The sequence below is a fragment of the Anomalospiza imberbis genome, chromosome Z, assembly GCF_031753505.1.
Source record: "Anomalospiza imberbis isolate Cuckoo-Finch-1a 21T00152 chromosome Z, ASM3175350v1, whole genome shotgun sequence".
NCBI classification, from domain to species: domain Eukaryota; kingdom Metazoa; phylum Chordata; class Aves; order Passeriformes; family Viduidae; genus Anomalospiza; species Anomalospiza imberbis.
In genome coordinates, this window is record NC_089721.1 from 18,386,719 (window position 1) to 18,393,632 (window position 6,914).

Below are 6,914 nucleotides of genomic sequence, written 5' to 3' on the forward strand. Positions count from 1 at the left end.
GAACAGACAAAATCCTTCAAGCTTTAATATAAATATACTGCAAGGTACAAAACCAGGCAAAAGATGCATTCTTCAAACTTTTCACAGTGAGTATCTGAAATGCATTACTAACCCAAAACAGCAAGGAACTATATTAGTACCTAATTCCAAGCAGACAATTCTACTGAAAACCATTAGCTTAACTTCTTGTTTAAACTTTAAAATATTTTATGCTGTTTCCTTTTTTTGCTATCTCTCTATGTTGTAAACATAAATAACGTGTGAGTTCATATACAGCTTCCCACAAAAAGTCTCATTCCAGTGTTTAACTCACAGTTTTCTTAAGTCTTTTTACACTAAACTCCCAGAGTAAACCTGCAGCAAGGCAACTGAAGCAGAGAGGGTGCTGTTCTGGAGCCACACTTCTGGAACTCTCACCTCAGCTGCAGACCATGCCCAAAGCACTCACATACAAATTTTGTACAAAGCATGCAGTGGGTTCCCCTGGCAGTGTGCATCCTGCATGTGCAGTCCCTGCTCTGGAGAGAGCATTTACTCTTACCTGTGGGGTTTTCTTCATAGACGTGCCCTTCTTTGGACAACTAGAGGGCTGTTGGCTGTTGGCAGTGTGCATCCTGCATGTGCAGTCCCTGCTCTGGAGAGAGCATTTACTCTTACCTGTGGGGTTTTCTTCATAGACGTGCCCTTCTTTGGACAACTAGAGGGCTGTTGGCTGGGGAGGACCTGCCTTTCCAAGCAAGCGAAGAGCAGCTGACCAGGAAGCTGGTCAGCTGATGTAGGAAGCAGGCTGAGAAGTTACCCAGACAAAAAGCAGCACAGCAGCTTGATAAGTAAACACACTGGACAGACCTGAACTCCCAAAAGCCAAGCAAAGTGCGGCCGGGCTGCAAGTTTGAGCCCTGGACATATGATCCTTTACAGCACCTACAAACATGTTTCCTGGCACTGTACTAGCTCTGCCAGCTTGCATGGTCTGGAAGGAAGGACATGGTGGGACCTGTTCCCAGTAAGAAGAACAGACAAGTATTCACTGTATCTGTATCCCCCAGCTCTTACTGTCCTAGGCTGTTGTTTGACCTTTAAATACCCTCACCACCAGACTCTAGAGCATACTCAGTGTGCCAGATTTCATACTACTCATATTTCACATGCAAGAAATTTTCTGCACAGAAGCATGATTTTCAAAATCATTTTAGATACTTTTCATGAGGGAAGGGAATATGGGGAATGGAGAGAGAGGTAAATAAACAAATGAAGCATGGACTGGCTTTAGGACCACAAGACACAGAGCTACATAACATGGGTGAATGCATGGTTCAAAGTTCATACAGAAATTCATACCTGAATTATTAAGGATTCTAACCTCTCAATTCTGCAAACAGATCACTGCTTAAAAAAAAAAAAAAAAAAAAAAAAAGTTCACAAGAGCAAAACAGACTTTGCTTTCTATCAGCAAAGTACCATTATAACTCTAAGTGGTCCACTTGCAGCAAACCATGACCATGAAAGAGCAAATTCCAGAGAGCATAAATATGTTTTTTTTTCCCAGAACAGGCCATCCTAACACTAATACAACTGACATGCTATATTGTGTAGTATCTCTGAAAGCCGAAACTTCAATGAACCATGAAAACCTTCTAAGTTTGGAGAGCATCCTCATTGAAGAGATGAATATTTAAAATAATGCTTGACATAGTTTAGATAGATCAAGAGTATCTAAACCCAGGGATTATATTAAAAAGCTTAGACTCTTAGCCAGGACTGGGAAGTACTTAGAATGATTTTATCACATGTTAATAACAGAGTTTGAAGGTGATATTTTGCTCCTAGCTGCAATAAGACTCACTAAGAGGCAGAATTAAGAATCAGAAACTGAAGCTGGAAGAAATAAGCAATTCTTCTTGTGTTGAAACAGCACATTTAGAAAGAAGATAATGTAAGAAAAGTCAGGTCTTTTATCCATAAGCATCACCTTTAAATTTCTCAGTCTAACACATTGCAAAAGTAGACATTTCCTGGATTATTTTCTACCTTTCACCCTATTCATTTCCTACCCTACCAAGTATGCCAATGAATGTTGCTAAACAGCCTACAGGAGACTCTTTTTTTCCTTTCTACTCTTGCTGAATTTTCCTATTGACTCCAAACCTGGACATAGGAGGCTATATTCATTCCATTGCAGTAATGTAACTCTTTTCTAGTGCTACATTTTCCCTGTATTTTAAAAGTCACCTTTCATTCTCTTGCACTGAAAAATCACTAGAGTGCTGATCATTCTGTATTGCATTTTTTGCGAACACAAGTATTGTGACTATCTCTTCCTATGGGTTATCCTACACATTAGTATTCCCACAGCTCTGCACACAAAAAAGCAATTCAATCTGAATATTGAATAAAGGGCCTTAGAGTTACTTCTGTGAGAAGACTTCAGGAAATTACTGTAATGACCATGATTTATGTTTTCAGATTTTTTTTTATCATTGGAAATAACTGATTTCATCCAAAATAAACTTGAAGAGATTATTCAGAGCAACAGATGCTTTTTCAAATGAGAGATTTATGTTTAAATAAAGATACCCCACAATATCAATTAACAGGGCATTAGGTATATGTTCCTATAACTTTTAATTTTAATTACATTCAAAGTGTATTGATAACTGGTGTTTTCAGGTCTCAGCTAATTGTTTCATTTACTATACACAGCATGCAGTGGGTTCCCCTGGCAGTGTGCATCCTGCATGCACAATGTATAAAACATGCTCTGCTATATACACTAACTGGGAATCTATTATAAAAAAGTGATTAACAACTTCCCCTCTCTTCATAATTAAATATCTTTATAGGAAGTATCCATATGGAGATAACAGAAGCAAATAATTGTATGTTCCTGAAGATCAAGGGATGCACACTTCTAGAAATTTCATATACAAGAAGGCTGGAGCAAGGCCAATCATTTTAATGGTCAGAAATAGGTGAATGTACAAATACATTTCTGCCAGACACCACGTTTCACCACAAGTGCCTGGGACATCACAGATCTCACCATCTGTTTACATGGAGGAGCCACAGATGTTCAAATCTCCACATGAGCTGAGTTCAGAACCTGCATACAGTATTCCGTTTCTGAAAAGTGCAAATATGAAAAAATTCAGCCCTTTATTTAATTTTAAGTAGTTTTTCAAGTATAATTTTCATTTTATAGGTTTTCTTTGTGTAAGTGATGGTTTGTGCTCATAAATATCTAATCACCACACAAATTTTATATCAATGTATGCATGTACTGAGTGTAAAGAAAGTAGAAAATTCATTCTCATACAAATATATCTTATTTTCTATATCAATTTACTCACGAAGCCAGAAAGAAGAGACAGAAAGATAGGAATCAGTGCAGAATCCTTGGCTATAAATTAATGAAACCACAAACCTTTGGCATCAATGCCCAGAGCTCAAAGACTTTAAGGAGAGGATCCCTAGATAATAAGATAAGGAATAGACAGACTACATTTTAACATCTTAACTGTTAGATATTCATTTTAAAGAAGAATTTATTTTTTTTCATTCAGATTGAATGAATTTTATATTCAAGGTTTAAAAACAGCAAGCAAATTCAGCATCAAAAAATTCAGTTTTTAATTGTGCATGTAAATTGTTGTATATACACAAGCACACACTAACTCTGGCTTGGGGGTTAATAAACATAAATCATCACATGTAGTACTTTAGATAGTGTAAAAAGAAATATATTAAGGCACTTAATGTTAAAATAGGGCCTATTTTGTTCAAATTAACAAAACACTTTTATTTGTGAAATGTGGTACCTTAGGGGAAATATAATTATCACCAAATACTGATTGAGTCACATATTGAAATTCTTCATAGCAAGATCAGCTGTGAATTGTTTTCCCCTACTGTGTCAGACATTTAGGTACTGCAGTCAAATGCAATTTTTCTTAACTAACCAGAAAAGATTTGGGAGAACTGTTCAGGATAACTACAACCACAGACAAACATAGATTTGATTAATCACACTTCACAGCGTGCACATCCCTTATGTTCTCAGAAGTCTGGTTTACCAGTGAAACAGTGTATAAAAAAGCTTTCAAGCTTTGTCAGCTCAATTTATACAGCAGAGTTCTTTTATTCCATCTATATCCTTTTCTGTCATAGGCCATAAAACCATCTTCCAACTTCTTCCATTTCAGTTCCTATCTTACCCTCAGACCACATCCAAACACACATCAAATACAATTTTTGTCATCCACACTTTAATAAAAATTTTATACACAGCTAATTTTATACATATAATACATATAATACACAAAAAGCTGTTTTTTCCCTTTAGCTTTTCAAATCCATTACTAAACTAAAATAATTTCATTTTTTATTTTGGTAAACTACAAAATATATACCTACAGTCCTTACTCAAGTGTCTATGACCATGAATATTCAAAAATATTTTGGTCTGCTTTGTCAGAATTGAGGATATAAATGAGATTGTATTTGATATGATGCATCAGGAAAGCTAACACACTGTCTACAGGCTGAAATTCAGATTCCAGGCTACAGTAAGGTTGAGCTTTGCTAGCTCTCCAAATCACCATGACAGGTAAAACTTGCTAGCAAATTATTTAATGTAAAAGACACCATCATTTCTCATGCAGAGAACAGCAAGTTCCGGCGAGCTCTGAGTGAACAGCATGTTCTCTGCACACAAGCCAGGAGCTATACTATTCGGGCAGAATGTTTGTGTTACTGCCTGAAAATGTAAATACATCTGTATTCTACTTTGGGTAACAATACTTTCATTCAAGCAGACCAAATGGGGACACAGGAACAGAGAATTGCTTTTTCAGATGCACAAAACTCAAATCTTGACAAAAACCAAAGTAATTAAGTCCTTGATCCTGAGAATGCAAATACCTGCAAATAATAAGCCTTTTCTATGTCTATACAGATGTAAATTCTCACCTACTATGAACATCCACACATCCATCTCTGAGGTATATTTTATTATCAGTAAGTTCACTGCATAACTATCATACAGAAAGTGACTACAAAGACAGAATTACAGAAGGAAGCCAAGAGCTGGTTTGTTAATATGAATTAGAGGCTTTTTATTTTCCCCTCACATTGCATCACATACTTTAAGATTATAAATCGACATTTTAAAGATACTTTTATGGTACTGGTTGGAAAAGCTAATTTGCATTTCAATATTCCCTGTTATTCCCTTTGGTTTCTTCCAAATGTGATAGGGACTCACTTGTTTTTCCTTCTAGTTCTCCTTCTTTCCTCTATCTCTCTGCTCTCCTCACTCTTTTCAATCTCCTGGATGATCTCCCAGAACATACAGACATCAAAGATGTAGGTTTATGCTGTTTTAAGAGCGTACAAGGCATTATTGCACTGTCTTGATTATATGCTTGCTTGTTCCCAAGACCATTCAAATGCTTAATGATCATCCAGGCACAGGGCAAAACATTTTCCAGTAAAAAAGAAAAGAAAAAAATAATTTCTTTTTTAATCTTAACCTATTTATTTCTTTTTCAAGCTCTGGAATAATCTTTATACAGTGAATAGTTAATTTAGAAATTCTAAGAGACCACTGTAAATGAGATAAAAAAGGTTCAGTATGCATTTGGCTAAGAAAAATTCTTTATCTTTTTTTGTGAATACAAAATTTCTATAATGTTTTGTATGACAGGTTACAACATAGAACCATGACAATACAGTCACATAAATACATTCGTCTTTAAACAAAAAATATTTTATATCTGTAAAATTGAGGTATGCAGAAATATTTGTTTCAAAGACAAGCAGTGCCACACACTAAGTCACTTAATATTTTCAAACAAAATTACATAGCTACAGCAATAGCAACAGAGGGCCCTGTCTGATCATCTACTAAATTTAACCAGTGCTTAATTCCCAAGGCTGCCATGAATTATTGAATAGGGGCTAACTGTTGCTGACATGAACACCTGCACTCCCACTGAAAACACCGGATCTTCAAGATTAAGGAGGAGTTTCATTATTTTTATAAGTTCTTTCAAGTTATGTAAAGCATTTCTTAATATCAGCCTTAAATTTAAGGAGACTAACACACATGAATTTCACTTGCTTCAGATGAATACCAATACAAACAAAAAAGACAGGAGGACACAAGGTAGGTACTATGTAAAAGCTGTAAGTTCTGCTGTCTTCCTTTTGAAGTTAAACTCCCTTACATTTATAAATAATCACCTCTGGAATGTTTTAAACAAGGCTGCAAATCTGAGACTCCCTTCTAAACACTTGAGAAAACTTTTCCAAAGAGTTCTAAAATTCTAGATATCTAGCCTTTCTAACATAGATGTAAAATATTGCAAGAATCATTTCACTTAAGAGAAGACAAAGTTTCTTTTCAGTAGCATCAGAGGCCCTGAGCTATGAATTATGGGAGCCTCTAGACAAGAAGCAGTAAAATGTTCAGTGCAAGCTAATTCTGGTCTAATTAGCTTTGGCACAATGCACCTATACTGCTTCTTGGATGAAACAGGTGTCCTAATGTGGACCTTCACTGCCTCAGGCCTTTGCTACAGATATGCATAATACAGCACTGTATTGCAAATATATTCCAGAATTTCATTCCTTCTTTAGCTGCTGACCTGCTCTGACTTGCCCAAGGTTATGTTTAAGTTGTGCACATGCCCATCTGTGCCTACCACCCTGTTTAGCTTATAATCTCATAAGGGCAAGGACTTCCTTTCACTACTTGTTTGAACAGCATCCAGCACTATAGGACTTTGATCCAGCCTGAAGGCACTGCTTGTGATATATTAGATTCCAAACAGCACATATAGAATTCTGTCGCAATACAGTTTCAGCTGGAAACATGGTATTAACAGAATTGTTAGCAGTCCACATGCTCGGCT